We start from the raw sequence: 23,723 nt of genomic DNA, 5'->3' as shown, positions 1-23,723 counted from the left end.
GATTTTGATGATGAGTTGCTGTGTGATTTGGAGTATTTAACCCAAAAAAGAGTTCAAATAATTAGTGAAGTTATCATAACAAAACATCTTCTGTTCCTCTCAACTTACTCATGTAAGCAAGATCTGTCAGTGTTCACATCCATAAAAACACAACAAACAAGTTTTCAAAAAAGAACAGAACTGATGCTGGATCCTTTCTCATTCGAGCAATAAGTGACATTTATTATCTAACTGGGAGAATCACATTAATCTCATTGAGAAATGTAGTTCAAATAAATTTTTACTATTTAATTTAATATTGACAAAATTTATGTTATATTTATGTTATTTTGATTAGTTGTGTACTGATAATAATTCTAATGATCACTTGCTCAAGAAGTAATTTTAACATTTAGGACCTTATAAAAATATTTTAATATTAAAATTTCTGATTAAACACAACATGTAGATACTCACTATTGAACTGTACACTTAAAAATGGTTAAGATGATAAATTTTATGTCATATGTTTTTTACCATGATTAAAATTCTTTAAATTTAATTTCTGATTATGTACATAATATTATTTTAGAAATGCATATTCAGTGATCAATCAAAGACTATCAAGCAGAAAAACACACCACTTTAGAATAAAATTCTTTGGGAGATAAATAGACAAGTTTAAGAAGATTAGAGAATGAAATAAACTTGTCCAATGTTAAAGTAACTCTTTGTGTTCAATGTTAAAGAAACACTCTTTTTAAATGGATGATGATGGATTCCAGATCCCCATGGCATTTAGATTCCATTGAATACATTTAACAAGTGATAATGGCTTCATTGTAAACAGTCAATATTTATAATACCCTGAAATTACATTCTTTGGAATGATTTCACCTTATGGAGAAAACTGTAGATGTTAACTTAAAAATGTTCAAGGAGCTATACAGAGTTTCAGGATACTTTGGGAGGCCTGTGAGCAAAACTGAAGGTCACTGCTTTGAGTTGAGTGGATGAGGGTGCTTGCCCAGTCTTGGCTTCCTGTGGAATCATGATTTTTTTATCCTTGTTCATCTACCTCATTCCTTAAGGACATTTCTTACTCTTGGAGAAAGCAGTGACCTCTGTGGACCAGAGTTTTCAAAGGCACAGAACTCTCTCCTGCTCTATCCACTCTGTTACAACAGGCTTTCCATTCAATGGAAAACCCAGTTGGACCAGGTTTTTCAGTGCATGGACTGGTTCATTCATTTAGGAAGAAGAGGAAGTGGGGCCTTTATTGAAGTTTTGCCATGTGCCAGATACTGTGCAGGATGCTTTATATACATAATCTCATTTATTAACAAGAATAATTAAGGTTATTTTATTTGGTTATTATTGAGCACTTACTATGTTAAGTTACACTGAGCACTTACTATGTATCAGACTCAGGGCTGTAAACTCTACATAAGTGATCTTACTCAAGGTTGAAAATAATCCTGTGAGGTAGGAATTACTATCATTCCCATTATACAGATGACAACAAGAGGCTCAAATAAATATTTCAAAGTTAAACAGCTAGTAGGTGAGAAAGCCTGATCTTAATGCCAAGGTCCACATTTTTGACCTTAGTGTTGTCATGCCCAAGTACTCAAAATAAAGCTCCAAAGCTTTCAATGACTTGCCAAGATCGCAAGTGGTAAATCCCAGGTCAGTCTGATTCATTCATTCCCAATTTTGTCCCAGAAAGGAATTGAGTCATTGTCCGATAACTACAAACCTTCATATTTATCTAGAATTCTCCAAGTACATTATGTGTATTCAGCTTGTTTCTTTGCCAATTTTATAAAGTAGGCAGAATTGATTTTATTATAATAATTATTTGACTATAATTGATTTTCAATTATTATAATTATATAATTACTATCCCCCCCCCGCTTTTTTTCTTTGGAAATGAGGAAACTAAAATGCCCGGAATCTTTCCTGTGTCTCGCCCGCTCCATCAGCACTCTTCAGACTCCTGGTCAGAGCACGTCTGACAGCTGTGAAAACTAAGCCAAGGCAGCTGAGACAACACCAGGGCCCCCAAAGCAGCCAGGGCTCGCACAGCGGAGCCAGGGCGGGAAGCCCTTAACATCCTCTCTTGTGCTTTGGGATATCACTCAAGGCCAGGGCTCCCAACTGACAGGTCCCATCAGGCAGGGATCTGTCTGTCCACAGTCTCACTCACAGTTGTTTTAACCAAGGAGCCTGGTTAGCCCGGTTCAGGAGCAGATGGGAAAGGACATGCCTCCTGGTCTTGAGAAAAGAGAAATGTGTGGGCACCCCCACTCCCTGCCACTCCCTGAAGAGGGCTACTTGTTCTGTTGCTTCAGAAAGGAAGGGTCTTCACTGGACTTCACAAAAGGCCCTGTTTTTGCTAATTATGCCCCAGGCAATGGAGGGGGGTGGTCATTTAAACGTAATATAAGATGCACAAAAATCCAAACAGTGATTGGATTCTGAGAGAGCCAGAGCCGGGGAGGAGTAGGCTAACACTCTCAGAAAGCAGACAAGAGCTGGACAAGTGGGAGGCGGGAGCGTCCTCTGTGTTTTCCCTGCTGGGAACCCCAGAATTTCCCTGCCTACCGCATTGCAGTGCTCCTGGGAATGGGGTATCGCAGGGTGAAATAAATGGTCTCATACGGGTGCTTTCTTTTTTTCTTTTTAAAGGATTAGACAGGAAGAAATAGCTTTGTTTTCTTTTCTCCCAGTTGGCTAAACATGACATCTGACCCACAGGCTTGGAAAACAACTTGACTAGCAGTGCGAGTGATTAGACAGGACAACAGCCTGGAGTATTCTCTCATGGACTGGGGGAAGCCCAGGCTGTCTTTTCTTCTAAAATTTGTGGCAATCATCAGAAAAGAGCAGCTGTCAAACTTGCCTCCTGCCCCAATGGGGCTGCCAGGCCACTGCAATCTTTATTTAATTGGTTTATTAATTTTACAGTGCAACCCCAGCCTCTGTCTCATTGTGGCTCATTAGCTAATCAGACCTGATATTTTGTAAATATGTTTAATTAAGCTTCAAAAGCCGCGAGCCTTCTCTCCTCTTGGTTACACCCTCCCACCAGGCCAGACACCAGCCGGAACTGAAAGAAATGAGTGGCTCTGTCTCCCTGTCCATCTGCTCCCACTGCGGGGGAGTGATGTGAAAGCAGGACATTCTGAGGGAAGAAATGTCCTCCACCTCAGCAGACGTTTGCTCCGCTCCATGACAGGAGGGCTGCTATTCTGTGGAGAAACATGAATTAAGAGCTCTAGAGGGACAGGAAAGAAAAGGACACCATTGACACTTTTACATATAAGTCACTCCTTCTTCCAGCCACTCATACTTTTGGGAACGAGATCTACTTGCCACAAAGGAGCAGCCTTTCTCTAGGATTTTGTGACCTCCCATCAATAATGCTCCCACTCTGGGTTGCGGGGGGAGGGGTGAGAGGGATGTGAAGCCAGGAGGAGAAGGTGGAATTGTCCAGAGATGGGACTGGGGAAGAAATGCACTCAGGCATGTTCTACAACTGTGTTTTAACAGCTGTGTGCACATCTGTGTGACCCAATAAACTTGTGAGTCCTAGCAGGCAAGAACTAGTATCTGGCATAGTGCAGGGCACATAGTAAATATATAAATTTTGAAGGAAAAAAATGAGGAAGGAAGGCAAGAAGGAGGAAGGATAGAAGAGAGGGAGAAAAGGAGGGAAGAAGGGAAGGAGGAAGAGATGAAGGAAGGAAAGTAGGTGGATAGGTGAGGAAGTAGGTAGGAGGGTAGATGGATAGATGAATGGACGGATGGATAGGAGGGTGGGTGGGTGGATGAATGGATAGATGAATGGACGGATGGATAGGAGGGTGGGTGGGTGGATGAATGGATAGATGAATGGACGGATGGATAGGAGGGTGGGTGGGTGGATGAATGGATAGATGAATGGACGGATGGATAGGAGGGTGGGTGGGTGGATGAATGGATAGATGAATGGATGGATGGATAGGAGGATGGGTGGGTGGATGAATGGATGGATGGATGGATGATGGATGGGAGGGTGGGTGGGTGGATGAATGGGTGGATGGATGGATGATGTGACAGGGATTTGGATGAGGGACTCCACTCTCTATCACACAGACCCCATGGCTCCAGAAAACCAAGCCGTCGTACTTGTGCCTCAGGTTGTTCTTTCATTGGAAGGATCTCTTTCCTAGGAGGGTCCTCAGAGAGCTTGGTCAGAGATGGCTTACATGAAGTCCGCACAGCACACCACGAAAACAATGCCAACAGGAAGAAAAAAATACCAATCTGTCTACCAGTTGTTTTGAAGACAAGATTCTAAACAACTCAGCGCTTGGACTGTAGAGGTTATCTTTATTTACTGAATTGTGTCCACAGGGTACCAAACACCCAGAATAAGCAAAACTGCAAAAATTAAATCTACCATCTGGACACATCTAAACATCTGGATATTTGGCATCATGTTGACCCTAACCGGTTGTCTTATGGCCGTGTAGTTACAGCCCAGAGCAGCAGTAGGGCAAAGGAGGAAGCATAAATAAGGGTGTTTAGAGTGCTTAAACATTCTAGAATGCTCGGAAATGTCCAGATTTCAAGTATTCCAACCCATTGTTGGGCTATCTCCCAATTTTTAATTTGAAAAATATGGTCACACGAGATACAGGGGTAAAGGAGAGAGTTTGAGGGAGAAGGGAGAGAAAGAGGAAGAAAAGACAGGGAAGGAAGAGGGCAAGTGAGGAAGCAAGCTGGTTGGGCACACACCTCTGAGCAGCAAAACAGGGCAGCTGGAGATAGCACACTCTGCCACATGCTAGTTCTGAGAGGGCGCATCTTCCAGATCTACCGCTGAAGACTAGCTTGGGCTGTCTCGCCCCAAGCCCAAGACCCAGATAGAAAAAGCCAGAGCACCAGGTTCTCCCGGAGTTTATCTTACACCAGTTTTCGTAACGCCCCCACTTTTCCTCACTCCAGCAATGGGGGCAGAGAAGGGAGAGTGAATCTCCCCGTTCTACAGAGAAGCAAACTAAGGCTCAGGAAGGAAGAGAAGCTACCCAGTGATGAACTTAAAGGCAGGTGAAAATGGAAGCCCCATGCTTCTGGGGTACCTTTTCTAGAGGGAGGAGTACAGAGAAGCCTTAACTGAAGTTATCATTTCCTGCTGCCCACACAGGCATCAAAAGAGAGGCAGGACAACAGGTGGGCTGGAGACTGCTTGGAAGCTGGGAAAAGTCTGGCCCCACGCGAGACATGACCCCCAACACACACACACACACCCATGCACACACACACGTACGCCATATGCTCTTAAGATTCATTTTCTTTTAAACTCGCAAAGAGAAAAATATCCTCTCCACAGGGCTCCCCTCCCTGCCTGCCAGCCTCGCATCTCCGCTCAGCCGTTCCAGGCTTGCCGCGGTGTGTTTCTGTTCTCCGTACTGGGTGATTGATTATGGAAGAGCAAATTAGCTCCCACTGCTTTTAAGATGCATTTTCTCTCTTAAAGAGAAGATGATGTGAGCATTACTTCTCTCTCCCCCCTGCCTGCCTTGGCTGTGGGCCACAGTCACTGCAGCCTTAGAAGGGCACTTTCAAAGGGAGCAGGAGCAGCGCGCTCTTCTAGCCCACAGCAGCAGCCCTGCTCCCAGCCCCGACCCCGTACACCCCCTCCACCCCCATCACCTCCTCCTAGCCTCAGGGAATCTCTCTGCTTACTCCGGGCTACTTTTCCCATCTCTGTACCAATACGTGTGAATCCAGCTGCATAGCACAGAGTGGACGCTGTTGAATGAATGAAAAAATAAATGATGAATGAAGTGTAAACACTAAGATCTCAACTTAATGAAATAAACGTTCTCTCTCTCTCTCCACCCACCCCACCCCCCCACCTCTGGATACTGTGGGCTTTGCTACTCAAAGATCAGTCCCCGGATCAGAAACATCAGCAATCACTGGGGAGCAAGGTGCCCAGGTTCCCAGGTGACCTATAACCAGATGAAACTTTGAGAAGCGCTGCTGTGTCGTCCTAAGTGGAGGCAGGATGGTAGACAAGATGACCTCTTAAGGCCCCTCACTGCCTTATATGCCTCTCAAATCAAAGTGGTACCAGACTGATATGGTTATGGGAGGCCTATCAGGGTCATTACAGACCAAGAGCACTGGCCTGGGCTGGGGAAAGTGAACTTCCGACTCTTCTTTCCTGTCAGTTCTAGTCCTTCCCGCTGCTCTGCTCCTCTGGAGGTCCCAGCTGACAGATCCGGAGCACAGCATGGCTTTGCTCTAATTAATTGCCAACAGTTGGCTGTAGCTACATCCGTTATTCAAAAAGGCTCATTAATCTCCTAATGCCAGTGTAGCCACGGCTGCTAATGGTGCCTCTCACCTCCCAACACCCACTTCCCAGCGGGGCATCCTGCTTCTTCTGGTTGCACAGAAGTAGGAAACAGCTTCCTTCCCAGAAGGCTAAGCTAGTGCCTGGGGATGTGGAGCAAAGCTGATTTAGAACCTGGTTGATACTTGCTTCTGGCTGGAGTGGTCCTAGGAGGCCCAAGCCAATTTTAGGTCACTGATGGGTCACAGAGCCTTAGAATGGTGCAGATGGTGTAAGAATGGGTTATAGTAATACCAGGGGGAGGGTTATCTGGGACCTCTTGGACGAGCTGAGCTGTTCTTTCATAGCCAAATTAAGGACACTGTCCTTCTTTTGGGTATAGGGATGGGCTCTACCTTAGAAAAACTTGCAGGACGTTTGGAGACACGGAAAATACATATTCTAGAAAGCTCACGATGAAGAAGTTCTGAAGAACTTCAGAAGTAATGACACAAATCATATCCATTCACATGTCACTGACCACAGCTACTCACAAGGCCCTGCCCATGTTCCAGGTAGACGTCATGTTCCATGTGCCTAGAAGGAGAGGTGAACTGGATGTTGGTGAACATCCAGTGTGAGTCAGAAGCTCAAACTTGTATTTGTCCCAGGGCTCAGATAACATGATTTAAATGTTCTCTTGCCTTTCTCCTCTAGGTTCTGCTTCTGTGGGTTTGTCTTTCCAAGACTCTACATAATAAAGGGAAGGGATCTGTTGTGTCTTTCACACCTGCTCCCTGGAGTACCTGACCCTGCTAACCCATCAGTCATCCACCCAGACCCATGCCTAGATATAGGGGTAAAGGAGACGATGCGAGGGAGAATGGGGGAGAAGGGGGAAGAAAGGATAGAGAAGGAAAACGAGCCAGTGAGGAAGGGAGCTGGTTGGAGGCACATCTCTGAGCAGCAGGAATATGATGAATTTTTAAGACTAAGACACTTAATGAAGCCTAATGCCACTGCCTCCAATGGCGACGGGACTGGTCCAGGTGGGTGAGCTACCCAGTGGCCGCAGGGCTGAGGTGACACAGTTTAGGGCTTTACCCTCTTTCCTCTTCTAACATTTTACTGTGAAATTTCTCAGACAGAAAAGTTGAAAGAATTATTCAGGAAATGCTAATTGTTTGATATTGATGATGGGTTTGGAGGTGTTCATCTCTTTCGCTGTTTTGTTCTTCAAATGGACCAGACCCTCTGGCCTCCACCAAGTCCATCAGCAGCCTTGACAAAGAGGAAGTGAGCGAGCAGGCCTTCTCGCCACAAGTTCATCAAAGTCGTTGGTAAGACAATACTGCCCTCTGCTGACCACAGGCTCTCACTTCTCTGGGACAGCTCTGCCTCACGAAGGGCCCAGAAAGGGCTAGATCGGATTGTTCCCACCCAGCCCATTGCATTGTCCGTCCTGTGTTGACCCTTTGTGGAGGTGCCACCTTCACACTGGTGGGACCCACTGAGGCACAGCGATGGGCACCTAGACTAAGACCCAGCTAAGCTCAGACAACTAATCAGTGTGTTAGACCAGCATTCAATGTCTTTGCATCTTCATTTTTCTGCAGCCATTTACTGGGTATCTGCTGGTGTGAGGCACAGCGTCAGGGCCGGGTGCAGCACACAGCTGTCTCCATGCCATGGATAAATAACTGGACCACTCCAGCCTCATGGTCCTCCTCGGTGAAATGGGCATCATCAGACTCTCTCTTCCCTGGGGTAAAGAGGGGCTATAGAGCAGACAGTGGTAAAATGCAATAAACCCAGTGCTTTCAGAAACACCTGAAAAGAACAGAAAAGCATTCACATTCTTAAAGCAACAATGGACCCATTTCCAGGCGGTTTGTTGACTTCAGGTAAATACCCTGGGCCTTGATATATTTGATGTTAACTGTTCTGAGGCAACTGGTGCTTAAATATCTCTACCAATGGAAAGGGTAAAGCAGAATGGATCATCCCAAATGGCAGCCACCTACAGGGGTAAAGTCCCTGTGTAATTGGAAGCTGAGAGGGCAGCACCTCTCCTGGCCTTGGCCACCTGTTTTATTCAGGATAGGTTAGAGCAGAGGTTGTCAAACTTGACCTGTGTCAAAATCACCTGGGGGAGTCATTAAAACTCCACCCTCAGTGTGGGAGTCAGTATGTTTGAGTGGAGTCTGAGTCTGCATTTCCAACAGATTCCCAGGTAAGAGGACCAGACTGAGAACTACTGGGCTAGGCTGTGTGCTCTGCTAATAACTCCTGAATCTCGGTGGCTTCACACCACAAAAGTTTATTTCTTGTTCATGCTTCATGTGGAATAAGAATCAGTGTGGCTCTGCTCCACACAGCCACCAGAAGACCCATGCCAATAGATACCCCACCATCTTGTACCTGCATCTTCTGGAACATCCGACCTTCTTAGTTGCTTAGAAAAGAAAATGAAGCATCATAATCATCTCAGCCCAGAAGTGATGACACAAATCACATTCATTCACTTTTCACTGACCAGAACTACTCACATGGCCCTGCCCATGTTCTGGGTAGACATCTTCCACGTCCCTAGAAGGAGAGGTGAACTGGATGTTGGTGAACGTTTGTACTGTCAACCATGCCACCCAAGCATATTGCTTTTCATTCACAAAAACATGTGCGATCAACTCAAAATGGAATGGTGGTTATTGGGGACACATTTTCAGCCTCTTACATGTTGAATGATGATAGTGATGATGATGATGATGCTCAGCAATAACTACTGAGTGCTTACCATGTGCCAGGAACTGTTCTAAGTACTTCTCATGTGTTAAGTCATTTACCCCTCACAACAACCGTATACGGTTGTACCATTTACATTCCCATTTTACAAATGAGGAACCTAAAGAAAAATGTGGTTATGTCATTTTCCCAGGTCACAAAGGTACTAAGAGACACAGCTGGGATGGTAACCCAGGCAGTCTGACACCAGAGTCCACGTTTCAAACCACTGTTCTGTTCCATCACTGTGCAGCTAATTTCATTTTTGAAGAGAGGGTAGGGGAGACCACAGTGGGAAGACCTGGTTTCTGGATAAGCTGACAGTCCAGACCTAAATGTTCTAAATGTAAACAGTTCTACAGAGAGAGCATCCCCAGGTAGCTCTACTGATATGCAAAAGAGTTGGCTGTGGCTAAATGTGTTAAATGGGATCCAGTTCCAACAGAGGGTCTTTAAGGGCCCTCACTGCTGCCCCACAATGGCTAGAAGGCCATGCAGGTAGTTTCTGCTCCCCGTAAAGAATACAGCCTTCCTAGGAATTGATCAGAGATCAGGAGGATGGGACAAGACATTTCTTGGCTTTTCTCATGGGCGTGCCTCCCAGATCATGCAGGTCCCCCTTAAAGAGAGACCCAGGAATCTCCTTACCCTCACTTCCTCCCTCTTCCCCCCAACCCCTCCACTTGGCCCTACTCCATCCAGGCTGCAGGGTCCCCACCCTGAGATCCAAGGATCTCTCTCACTCTACCCTGGTGGGCCAGTGGCAGGCTCTGACTCGACAAGATCAAGGGAAGAGGCGTTAAGTCTTAGTGTTACCGAGGCACAGTCCCGATGAGTAGCGACTAAAACAGTTACTCCGGTTAGAGCATCTACATGAAAAACAAGCCTTTCTCCCCCTGACAGTGACAGGCTCTTAAAACTTCCATGAGTTATGCTAATAAAAACGGCTCCAAAGACACCCCATTCCACAAGAAATTGGGTAAGAAGAAGCTAGGAAAAAAAATTATCATTGGGAGAGGAAAGAGAAAATCGTATCTGGACACATTGGATTCAATGAGATTTTTTTCCCCCTCATCAGTGGACTGCGTGGAACTTAAGTTACAAAGAGCCTCTGGTTGATCCAAGAATGGCCAGCAGAGGGCGCTGGTTTAGCGTCTTAAGAGCTTCAAATCAGGAGCTTCAGCTTGGCCCTCTTGTGTCACTCCATGACATCCGGGGGAAATGTTATATCATCAAGAGGGATCTGCTCACCCCAAAATACAGGAAACTCAATGGTCTTTGTTAGTGCATCAAAGGGAGTCAGTCTTTGGCCTCAAAATGTCAGATTTCTTCCCTGGGGTTTACAATCCTCTCATTTCCTGTTTTTCTTAATAAAAGTTCAAAATCTCCTTGGCAATGATTTTGAAACACTCCAGTTTTCAAGGCAGTCTGAAAATACTTGTTATTTTGTTTAGACAGCTATCAAAGATACATGGTGAGTTATTCCATCCATCTCTCTCTCTCACACACACACACATTCACTCAACATTCACAATTTCTGCTGACAGTTCAAACCTCGGTCTGCAACCTGGAATCCAGCTGAGAAAACAGATGATTTGGAATTAACTGAATGCTCAAATCAGTTATACTGCACTGAAAGTCTGCACTGTGATGGGTCTCCTATCTGTTCAGGGGTGTGCTTAGCATTGCCAAGGCACAGTTCCCTCGAGTAGTGACTAAGGCAATTCCACTCAAGGCAATACCTTCTGACCGAGTCTCCAGGGGGTTAAAGGCATGGAAACATCTCTTTCCTTTCTTGTAGGTGTATCTGTCAGAGGGACCAGCAGCGGGAATTGTGCTTTGAAAAATAAGCAGTAACGGCTCACTTCTCAGCTAATTGTGACATGTAAAGCATGTTGCATGCACAGCTCCTGGAGGGCACCCCCTGGGCTCGGACTCCAGATTAAGAATGAAAATTGGGGATTGAGGATTTCACACTGTCAGCAAATCCACGTCTTAAGAACAAAGGCAGACTTGAGATCTTCCGTAGCTCTCATTTCAGCTCATGTGTCGGGGAGGCAGGCTGACCCTGATACTTATTTACCACAGCCCTGCCCAGCTGCACAAGGTTCCTACCCCCAGAGTTCAGTCCTAACCAGCCGTGTGGAGGTGTATTAGCTTGTATTAGAGTGTTAGTTTCTAGGCCTCCCATAACAAAGTGCTATAAACTGGGTGGTTAAACAACAGAAATTGACTGTCTCATGATTCTGGAGGCTAGATGTTCAAAATCAAGGCATGGGTAGAGTTGGTTCCTTCCGGGAGCTCTGAGGGAGAACCTGTTCCAGGCCTCTGTCCTAGTTTCTGCTGGTTTGCTGGCAATCTTTGACATCCCTTGGCTTGTGGAAACACCATCCCGATCTCTACCTCCATCTTCACGTGGTATATTCCCTGTGTGCACATCTGTATCCAAATTTCCCCTTTTTATAAGGGCATCAGCCTTATTGCATTAGAGTGCATCCTAATGACTTTATCTTGATTACATATGCAATGACCCTATTTCTAAATGAGGTCACATTCCGAGGTACTAGGGGGTTAGGACTTCAGCATATGAACTTGAGGGGACACAATTCAACCCATAACGGGACAACATGGCCTCCCCCAGCCACCAACCCATCTGTCGGGCCAGATGGGGATGCCAATGTCCAGGGTTTAGAGAGAAAAAGAAATCCTTCGTTAATTATGTCTTAAAACTAATTTCTTCAGCTTTCTATCCTATAGATTGGAAATCTCACTGAGTAATCACCCAAATGTCCCCATCTCTCCAGTTCACCCCACACCTCCAATTCACACCAAGTCCAAAGCCTTCTCTGAAGTTGTCCCACATGTTTCTGTAACTCCTCGGGGGCTGTTTCATGTTGGCCCTTTAGCGAGTCCAGTCTGCTGGAGCTGTCACAGCTCTGCTGGGCTGGCGAGCCGTGTGAGGGCTGCTCCTCAGAGATGCTCGCAGATTCTCCACCTGCCACTCTGGTCTCACCTGCTTTTCTCTGGAGCCGTGCAGCTCTTCCCTGGAGACCATCACTGATCCATCACACACCACCACCCATGTGCTGACCATCTTGTGCGAATGCCGTTGGGCATGGCCAATTTGAAAATGAGGTGGAGTAAGTCAGGAAGGGCTCTTTCTCTTTCAGGGAAAGCTGTTAAGAGGCTGTTCATGCCCTAATGCTTTACAGGGTTTGCTGAAGCAAACCTTCCTGGTTTGAGTTAGAATCACTTCTTCTTCTGCAGGGCACATATCAGCACTGAGCCAAAGGTGACTGCAAGTACCGCCACCAGGCTATCCTCCTCTCATCTAACAAGTAGTGTCTTCTCCAGGATCAAGATCATCAAGCTTCAGAATGACTTTTCCCAGAAGGCTCCTTGGCGCCCCTGCATGTTGGCTTCTGTAGAACAACCTTTCCAGTTTACTAAGACTTGGCCTGTTGTATCTGAACTCCATCAGTGGACATACTTTGAGGTTCTTTCCCAGGGTCTTCTCAACCTCCATGCAAACAGACTTTTGGCAGGTCCACCTCTCCAGTTTCCCAGATGAGCCCAGATGTGTCTTTCCCACATTCAGCATTTCTTAAGCATCTACTCAGTTCTAATCACCGACTAAGAACTAGGGCTACAAGATGAATATGACATGGTCCCTGTTCTCAAAGAATTTGTAGTCTAGCTGGGGAGACACTCATTAAGGAGATACTTTCAACACAAAATCATACATTGAGTGATAGAGGCACATAAATAGAGTGAGAGGGTGTCATGGGACCCTCCTTGCCCGGTCCAAAGAAGGCTTCTCAAAGAGCTAAAGTTTGAGATGGGTTTCAAAGTGACGAAATACAGGATAGGTATCTTAAGAAAAGGAGAGTACCAGCATGATAAAGTCCATGAAGCATGAAATGGCAAGGTGTGTGCCGGGAATTGAGCCAGATCTCTGCTGTGCCGTTGAACTTGGATTTGATCCTGCAAGCAATGGGGAGCCGTGGGCAGATTTTGAATAAGAGTGACATGTTCCAATTTGCATTACAGATCAATCATTCTAGCAGGGCTAGTGAAGAATGGGGATGAGAGAGGGACAAAACTGGATGAAACAAGATCAATTCATAGCTCCTACTAAAATCCAGGCAAGAGAGGATGAAGTCAAACCATGAAGGAATGGAGAAGAAGGGGAAAATTCAGGAAATATTTAGGAAGTTAATGAGCAAGACTTGGAGATTTACTGGATGTGGAAGGGGGAGGGACGGAGCACGAGTGACTCAGACTCCCAGGTTGGATGACTAAGAGGATAACAAAGAATACAGACAGAGGAACAGGAGTGGGGAGAAGACGGCAGAGTCAACTTTTTAGTTCCACTTCACCCCTGACCCTTTGCACACCCTACATCGCATTTCTCACTTCCCACTTACGTACAGTTTTAGACATGCCAAACTTGAGGGGGCTATAGGACCCCTCCGGGAGGTGTTCATTTCTGCCCTCAAAGACTTCAAATCCTAGTAGAGAAAATAGACATGTATGATCCAAATAGGCCTAGACTCAACTACCTACAATTCCACAAACTGTTATCTACAATTCCCAAATCCAAAAAGCCTAGAAAATTTGAAAGGAATTTTTAAATAAATTTTTAAATAAATTTTTTAATGAATTGGAAGTAAGTTCATTTGACAGCAAACGTAAACTGAATTGACTTGAACTCACCACTTGACCCATCAACTGTGGCCAGGGGTCTGTTCTACACAGACACGATGGCCCCCATTAGAGCCATGTGACGAGAAAATGGGTATTTCCTGGCAGAAAACAGGTGGAAGTGTGTGCCCAGAAAGAGGAAAGAGTATTGTGTAGACCCACAGGAACTATCTACTATGCTTATAAGAACCCCTATGCTGTCAAGATTACATTAGTCTTCCCATTCTACAGATGAAGAAACTGAGGCTCAGATTTGTATGAAGTTACCCAAAACAAGGACTCAAATCTAGAACGAAACCTCTTCTATGAGATGAGAATTTGCAAAGGGGTGCTAGGCCTAAACGGTTTTTATTCTAAGACCTAGGATTAATTGACTTTGCCACTTCACTTTCTGGCCATTTTCTTCTTGACTAAACACCACCCACAGAGGTGTCTTTCATACCCCAGCCCTAACCCACCCTCCTCCAACCCATGGGTTAGGATCAGAATCTCTCCCAAGAGCTTTGCCCTGGAGCAAGAGACTGTGATGCTCTCCATGGGAAGAGAAAAGCTACAGAACAATCCTCGAGTTTAAAAACTAGAAGTGGGCTTTGTGGAACATGTGGACAGGTAGCACGCAAATGGATGGTGCATTGGTGTCTTTGCAAGTTCTGCCGCCATATTTGGTGCACAAAATGTCTAATATCTAATGGTGGCACAAGGCCAGTTCTCCTGAGATTCCATCTGGTGAGCTAGTGCTGACTGCTCTGGTTTAGATGGCTGGTTATCTATGGCTGTGTTCTATTTTTGGAGAAAAGAGGACAAAGCAATGGTCCAGGAGTCTGGTTGGCGATTTGTTGGCTGATGGCACCCTCAGTCCTCCAGTTGTGGCTGAGCACCCTTCAAGTCTGTGCCCCCAGCTGCAGACTCAGCACCATCCTGGGCTTTGACACCAAGACTGTCTTCCATTAAGGAGCCTGGAAGTTCCATTAGTTCAATGTTCGCGAGACTCAGTCAACTTCCAGCCTTTCTTAGGGCCAGTGCTCAACTCTGTGACTTGAGTTCCTACCTTGTCCCAGCGACCAATTCTGCCCCTTGAACTCCATTTCCAACCTGGATTCCTGTGCTGGGATCCCTGCATTAAAATACCACCCAGTGCCCAATTCCTCTGGGATGAGGGCACTTCCTTGCTTTTGTTTCCAGCCCCATCCCCGGTTTGGAGTCTCACTCTTATACCTCCTACCAAATCCCACCTCCATGCCACCTTCCTGAGTCCTAATTTACATTTGTTGAATGAATTAATAAATCACTACCTGCTATATGCTCCACATTTAAAGACACAGTATCTATTCTAAGGGCTCAAAATTTATTGAAATAAATTAATAATTTAAAATTTTGAATAGAATGGAAGAATGAATAAGGTTTTGCCAAACACTGTGGAGAGAGTGAATTATTTCATCAAGGGGAATTTCAGAGAGGAGGAAAGATGTGAGCTGGTCTTCAAGCACAGTTGGTAATCTTCTACTCAGAAAGGGAGAGGACACTCCAGATGGAGGAAACAGGCATGTGGCATGACGGTCTCGAATACTGCCTTCTCTCAGACCGCCCCCTGCTGTTCACCACACACTTGCTGTGATGCCCCCATTACCTCTTGTGGGAACTTTGGGATGTGACAATTTGCTGGACATACCAGCCACTGCCCATCCCCACCCTCTCCAGCTACTGAGCTCTGCCTGGCCCCTAATCTTTCCATTCTCAACTGGGTTACAGGTTATGATAAGGTCAACCCTACCTTACAGAGAAATGTCCACAATGACAGGCCCAGCCTTGTTTCAAAGGCTGATACTTCCAAAGCTTTCTAGGGTTGTAAAGGGAACGGGGTCTGCCTTTGGTGCTGCTCTTTCCTTCTGTCCCTGGAATCTGCTGTGCCCTACTCCAGGAGAAGAGTAGAAGAAATCCTCCTTCCTCCTTTCTCTCCCACACCCCATCTTGTAGGCCTGGCCCCAAACGTGACCCTCTCAATAGGCTAATTTAGGTCCTCTAAACCCCAGGATCAATCAATAATTTTCTAATGCTACCAAGTACACTGGTCTTGCCACCACTGCAAGAAGATAATCCCTTGTCTTCTTTGTGATCTTCAGTCAGGTCACTTTCCCCAAGGTTTTGGAAAGACCATTTTCCCTCTGCCTCCTCGGGTTGCAGAGAGGGAGAAATGCTGAAAGTTGAGATCAAAGCAATGCATAACACGGAGTGTCAAGCCAGGCTGCTCCCCGCCCCCTGCTGCCGACTTGCCTCCAATATGAAGTGCAAGACTAGCCTTGGATTCGGAGTGTATTGTGTCTGTTCCCAACACACTGCAGAGTGGAGCTCAGCCATTGTTCTCAGCCCACAGACCTTGCCCCGTAGCCATCCTGCCTGCCTTCTCTCCCTCCACGAGCTTCTTTCAATCCATCTCCGAAGGTCGAATTTGGACTGTAACACTGGGAATAGCCAGACAAGAGATCTGGTGTTTAAATCAAGCAATTGTTTCCTTTCTCAGGACTAAATTATTTCTGCTGATTTCTAGTTATAGTCAGTTCTATTATTTAAATGTTCCATCTCAGGGACAATAGCAGATGAGAACGTTTAGGTGTTGTTACTGCTACCAGCCTCAGGAGTCCTCCTCCTCTGAAAAGCCTGGAACGGGGGAAGGGAGAACGAGGGAGGAGAGGAGAAGGGGTTCACCTGCCCTCAAGAGGTGGTGAGGCTGAGGACCACTGGAAGGAGGGTTTTCTTGTTGCTACTTTCCCCAGGGGCACCCGGGGGTGGATGTGTCCCCAGAATGCTGTCTATCTCGCAGGTCCTATCATTCTAGCTGTTCAAGAGTCCTGGCTGTCACCCTCTCAAAACCACTATTAAGGAAAGGTTTTTTCTTTCATTGTCTCCCTCCCCACTTATGACTAAGTCCATAACTAGGGCATACTCTGGATCTCCCTGGGTACTAGAGTGCTCAGGAGCTCAGGACCACTCCTCTTTCTGGAAAAGACAGTTACCCCAAGAGGGGAGAGGACCTGTTGCCTCTACACCTTAGGATCTTAAGCCAAGACTTCACTGTGCATGAAAATCCTCTATCCCAGACATCTGGCTTACAGGCGTGCACACACACGCACCCAAAGATAGACACTGCCCCTTTCCGGGCCCAATCACCTCCGTTGGTCTCTGCAGTGTCTCAAACTGAGTCATGCCTCCAAAGGGTCCTCTTCCTGAGTGCTTGTCATTTTCTAAGCACTTCACATACGTTATCTCATTTAACTCTTATGACTCTCTTGTTGAGGAAAGCATTCCCTTATGACCGTGTTATGCATGAGAAACAGGATCAGAAATGTTAAGAAACTTGTCTAGGGTCATACCGCTAGTAATAGAGAACCCAAAATTCAATCCCAAGTCTGCATTCCAGTCTGACTGATAACCTCTTCGCTATGACTCAAAGAGGTGATGCATATTACAGAATTTCAAGGTCTATCTGAGGAGGCACTCCTGAAGGTCGACTAGTCACTCAGTGGACAAATTCCTCAATAGATGAATCCTTTCAGCATGTCTGCCCTGCACTGGGCACCAGGGGGACAGAGAAGATTAGCAGACAGTCTCTGTAGTCCCCTTGGGTCCTTTCCACAAGGGAAGGGGGAGAAGTCTCAGTAATCATCCTGGGGCTGACATCCTGGGGATGACTGGTCTGAGACTTCCCCTCCTAAGGGGAAGGGGGCAGCAGCTAGAGGTGGGGGGAGGGAGAGGAGTGCCCCTCTCATAGTAGACACCAGACAAACATTTGTTGGCTCTTGGAATATTATAGAAAAGAACAGCAATCACCTCCCATATGAGGAATATGGAGAATTTTGAGGCAAGGGTTTTTTGAGGAAGGGTTGATCAGAAACAGTCCTGCCAAGGAAAAGATGTGCTCTCCCCATCAGCCAGTGGGGACCCAGGCACCAGGTCCGGGGAGAACACTGTCACTAGAGGGCAGTGGCAGCTCACTCTTGGGAGTGAGGGAGCCCTGCCATGCCACCTTCTCTCTGGAGAAGCCAAGAGCAATCCTGCTGCATTATAACGCTGCCCGATGCGGGGGGCCAGACCCGGAGGGGGACACGTGATTTCAACAGAGAATAAAGGCAACATTACTTTTCATGTTTCACACATGGCCTTTCATTTTATTTGACCCCGACAGTAGACGTGTCGGGTGCACTAACAGCATTAGTGCAATTTGACAGAGGACAACAGGAAAATCCTTGAGGTTTAAACTCATCCCAGGTCACTTGGCTAATAAAGATGCTATGGGGACAAATGTCAGGTCCCCTAAACCCCAGTTCGGGGCCGAATCCAGGGCCTGTTTGTAAACTTGGAGATGTGAGCTAAATGCTTTAGTGAAATTCCCACTATAACAATTCTTCCTTTATAGGCCATTCCTTTTCTTATTTGTTCCCTTGAGGGTTAGGAAGAAACAGGAAAAGGAGATTAAAATCAAACTGAACAATCACATACTTTGTAAGTAGCCTTGATAAAACTTTGGATGAGGCAAGTCATACTCATGACTGCCCACCCCCAGCCCTTGACTCCTCCCTCCTGCTGCCTTTCAAGGTCACACGCTGGTGATCTTGGAGATTCATGACTCGTTCTTCCAGCTGTGGATACAGAAACACATGCAGATATGATGGACACAGAGGAAAATGTACTGCAGTCTCTGCTGAGGACCAGAAGCAGATGCCCACATAGGAACTGACTGGGTCATCAGCCAAAAGTCCGAAGCCCAGGGTGATGGGCTTTACCCTGTGCCCCACCCCCTTCCCGACTTCTTCCTGGAACACGGCATCTACAAAGGATGGGCTCGTTTAGGAATATGACTCAAGGCAACGGAGGTGTGCTCTTTTAGCACAGAGACACACAGCCAACACGTGAGGAGGGGATCACATGAATGTCTACTCACCTTGTAGACATTCCATGTGCAAGATCCAGCGCCACCCCCGCCCCACCCAGGGTAGAGCTGGATGTAGCTGAATGTTTGCTGAACCTTGGCAGAGGCTGAGGAGAAAGATAGAGAGATCTTAGAGAAGGGCTTATACGATGAAGGAGTCATGGGAAAGAGGAGAAGAAGTCCTCCCTAGGTGAGGGGGCCGGGGGAAGCAGCCAGAGACCCTGACTGCATGGCCCACCCCTGACACCCAACTCTCTGCAGACTCTAAAGAAACTGGAAGATGCAACGTAAACCAGAAGAAATGGGCTATTTTATGTATTCTTCTGCATTCTGCCTGATGCACTGAACTCCTCCTCTTTCTGCTATTAATGGTGTCAAATTCAGTATACACCAGAAAAACACTCCTTTTAGGTTTGATTCAGCCCTTTGATTTTGCAGACTTTTGTGGAACAAGCTCTCTGCCAGGCGATATGGTAGGATCGAGGTAATTGAAGCATGGTTTCTACCCCTAGAGAGCTTGTCACTAATGGGCAACCTTGACATATATCAGAGCAATTTCCACCCCAGTGGAGCAGTGCAGATGCCATTGCGGAGATGGGCTTTGGGAGAACAGAGGGGGCCGTCCATTTTGCCCGTGGACCAGGGGAGGGTACTCAGGAGAGGAGAATTTTTAAAGGTCCAGCTCAAATAAAAAGATGAGCACATCGCAGGCTGCAGGAACAATGTAGACCAAGATATAGCATTGTCTATTCTTGGAAGTACTAGAAATCTGGTGTCTTATTTTTAAAACAAATAAATACTAAAGTAGCAAGTCTTACATTGATTCATGCCTGGGTGCCAGCCTGTCTCTGCTGTCCTATAATTTCTCTTCCCTTCCTCCCGCCCCCACTCCCTGTGCCCATTCCATTCTTGGTTATCCAACTTCACATTGAAAATGTGTTATGAAATAAGTAGTATTTGGTTTTTGGTGGCCCCCTCCCCTCTCAGATTCCTTCCTATCATATTTTCAAGACCTTGCACAGTTTCTTCCTTTTCCTGCCTCATCAGCTGTTTTGGGGGCTTCTCTCCCTCTTGTTCTCACTGCCCAGCCACAATGTACTTCTCTCTGTCTCTCCAATAGGTATGGCTTCTTTCCACCCCAGGGCCTTTACACATGCTGCTTTTTCTTTTCTCTGACTCTTCACATAGCTAATTCTTCTTCCTTCCGATTCCACTTTGAAAGTCACTTCCTCAGGGCTGGGTAAGGTCCTCCTAACATATACTTTCATAATGCCCTAAACTGTTCATAGGACTGGTCACAATTGTAACTATCTGTGTTTGTTTACAATCTGACTTTACTGCTAGAATGTAAGCCTCATTAGTGCAGAGATGCACCTACCTTGTTTATGACTTCATGTTCAGAGCCCAGCATGTTGCCTAGGATAGAGTAGGTGCTTAATAAATGTTTGTTGCATGAATGAATGAATGAGTGAATGAGTGGAGATCATTTTCCCTTCCCTTTTCACCCTGACATCTTGCTGTCATTTGGATATCCCAAGGGCCCAATCCAGAGATCTAAGTAAATATAAAAGACCATCCAGACCAGGTGAGGCAGGAATCTGCTCTTTGACAGAGAAAGGATCACTCTGTCCTCATGAGCACACCTCCCTTTTCTCCTCCTTATACTAAACCATAGGAGGACCCCTTATCTTGCTTATTTGAGGGGTAAGCAGGGCACGTGGGAGCAGGGGATGTGAGACCTAGTGAGTACACTTGGCCACTTCTCCCTTTGCCAACACCACAGGTGAAGCAAACAGCTGGATAAGCTCAGACCCATCCGTCATTTGGGATGAGAGAAGGATGCTCCCTGATAGGCACTGGTGCCTCCTTCAAGTCATTCCCTTCTCCTTTCCACTCCTGCCACCCCCTTAGTTCAGGCCCTCATCCCCTCAGGTCTTGGTGACTGCAAAGCCCCTCTGTGACTGTCCGGTCTACAGTTTCTCCCAACTTCAGGCCCCACCATTGGTTTGCAGCAAACATGCTTACTTAGGAACCTACGGTAACTCTGTACTGCCTTTGTGGCCGGGTTCAAAGCCTTCAGCCGGGCTGCTCAAACACCCCACCGGTCCAGCCTTGTCTCCCACCACACTGCAGCGCCACCTTGTCATTTCCAGCACGCATCTCGTGAATTTCAACCTCTGTTTCTCCTAATCCCACCTCACCCAGCAAACCTCCCAAATCTGGTCCTAGTCATCCTTAAGGCCCAGGCTGATTTCCATGAATTCTTTCCTGATGTCTCCAGCCCACAGCAGACTCCTCATGGCCCCATCCCGGGTGTTAGTATGAGTTAACAGTATCCTATTTAGCTATTGATTGGTTTCCTATTGTTTTCAGTGTTTTAGTCTTGTTTCCTCTACTGGACACATAGTTGATGTTTCATCAATATTTGGTTGAATTATTGATTGGGGAAAACATAGAGATAAAGTTATTAGAATCTGAACAAGGCAATATAGCAAGCCTGTGTGTGTGTATGTGCATGAGTGCATATGTTATCACGCCAAAAGCTCTCTTCCACCTCCTTGAGAAACATTCCCGAATACTCTTCAGTTTCTAGTCACCTGTACCAATACTCAAGCAGCGGAGGCTCTGCCTCCGCTCCGGGCCTCTGATGTCTGGCGTATGGGCTGATTGGCACCTGTGAGGACATGGGCCTCCTGACCTCAGCATAAAGAGGCATCAGTTCTCCTATGGCACCCAACATCTGCTGAACCTATTACTCTTTGCACGGCTGAGAATGCATTCCTGGCTCTGTGGCTAGCCAAGGCCAGCAGTGTGCAGGGGGACTGGAGGGGAGGGGAAGGAGGAAGGAGATTCTGGGGGGCTGGAGCTGACAGGCAGTCCCTTGCCCTGTTCAAACTCGTATCAGAGCACATTACAAAGCACGAAACTGACTGATCTGTGGGCTTGGACAGTAGAAGTTCTGTGCGGATAGAGTCTGAGTCTGGTTTCATGTCCCCAATATCTAGTACATAGTCAGCGCTTGATAAATATTTAAGGAATGAGTGTACGTATGTGTGTGCTAGGGAAGACTCCAGAGAGGCGGGATTCAGCTCCCTACGGAGATAAACCTTCTAACATTGGTTGATGCCCATGGGCATTGCTCGATCGTCTCAGGCTGTGATAAACTCCCCAATCCCAGTGTCCCAACAGGAGGAGGACAGCTGCTAGTCAGAGACACTATACCCAGAGGATCTAAGCAGTGGAAACGCAGAAAAACATTAAGAACCAAGGAGACCTATAGACAGGGAGTTTGGGGAACAGCATGGAAGAAGGAATGATTAGTTCTAAGAGGGTGGGGAAATCATAGAAGGCTTCATGGATGAGATGGCATTTGATGTGGATTTTTAAAATCTTTAGCATTTCCACAGGCAGGGAATGAGGAAAGGGCATTCTCTACTAATAGATCAGCATAACCAAAGGTCAGGAGCTTTGGAAATGAGTGGAGTGTTAGAAATCAGTATCTCGTATGGTACTGCTGGGGTGTCAGCTGGGGGGATGGAGGAACTCAGGTGAGGGGGGATAGTTTTGTGCCAGATCTTGAAACGCCTTCAGTGATGGGCTAAGGTGTTTGGATTGTATTTTGCAGGTAATAGATACTGTTGAGGTGGAAGCAATATGTTTTATTGAGATAATTCTAGCAAGAATGAAATGGATTGGAGACACAATAATAATAGCTCACATTTATTAACAGCTTACCATGTGCCAGTCACTGTTCTAAGCAACTAGCATTCTGCCTCACTCCACCCTACTAGTGTATGAAACAAGTTCAGTAATTATCCAATTTTACAGAGGGAGAAACTGAGGCACAGAGAGGTTAAGCCTCTTGTCCAAGGCCACACATCCAGTCAATAGAGGACCATGGAATCCAACCTAGAAGACTTTTCCAGAGCCACTTTTAACTATCCCTGTTGATCACCCAACCCAGGACCGGTTAGAGCGTAGCGTATCATAACAGCACCCCAGAGAAAGGACTGCTTGAATTAAGATTGTAGAGATGACAATAGAAAACAGGCAGCATTTACTTACTGCCTTTTGTGTAAGAAAGGGGGAAATATATATGTCATTTGCTTGTATCCACATAAAGAAATACTGGAGGGAGACACAAGAAACTAATACAAGTGGCCAGTGATAGAGGGGATGGCCTCTTTTTCCGGAGGGGTAGACAATGAGTTGAGTGGGGTGAGACACCTCAAAAGTATGTCTTTTAATACAAATCTGATTTCTGACCTATTTAAATGTGTTCTTTATTCCAAAAAAATGCATAAATGTTACAAAATAAAAAGGCACAATTTAAAAGCTAATTTAAAGGAACAATTGAAAGGGCATAACAGCCAGCTGGATTTGGAAGGCAATGAAGGAGACAATACAGCCAAAGGAAGCACCTGGGTTTCTAACTTGAGTGGGAAGATGGCAGCCCTTTAGCATAGCTGGGAGAAACAGGAGGAGAGTGGGTTTGAACGAAGCTGTAAGACGTCCAGGTCTGTTTGTGGCTGAAAGTAGACATGTGGATGTTGAGATTAAGGTCCACAGCCCAGATGGGGGTGTTGATTTGGGACATTCACATGATGATGGTAACAGCCCCTGTGAGTGGATGTTAAGATTCAGGGGTGAGTAGAGAAGAAGAAAGCAAGAGGGCAGAAGACAGAGGTTCGAGGAAGCTGCACGGAAGGAGCAGCCACAGAGAAGCTCAGATGGAGACTGTGAAAGTCTGGGCAAGGGTAGGATGCAGAAGGGAGTAGGAGGGAGAGAGGGAGCAGAGAATTTCGAGGGGGAGAGTGGTCTCCTAGGGTCTAGTGGGTTAGGACTGAGAAAAGGATGGTAGGATGGGATCAGAACACTATGCTTCTAGAAACAGAGGAGAGGAGCCATATGAGAGACTGTGGGTGGAACCACCCAACCTAGGGTCCCCCTGTGGGATATCCAAGGGCTTCTCTTCCGATTCTGCAAGAGATGACAAGCCAGGTG

The sequence above is a fragment of the Equus przewalskii genome, chromosome 23 (assembly GCF_037783145.1).
Source record: "Equus przewalskii isolate Varuska chromosome 23, EquPr2, whole genome shotgun sequence".
In the NCBI taxonomy this organism is placed as follows: Eukaryota; Metazoa; Chordata; class Mammalia; order Perissodactyla; family Equidae; genus Equus; species Equus przewalskii.
The sequence above is the reverse complement of the archived record's forward strand: the minus strand, read 5'-3'. Positions refer to the sequence as shown.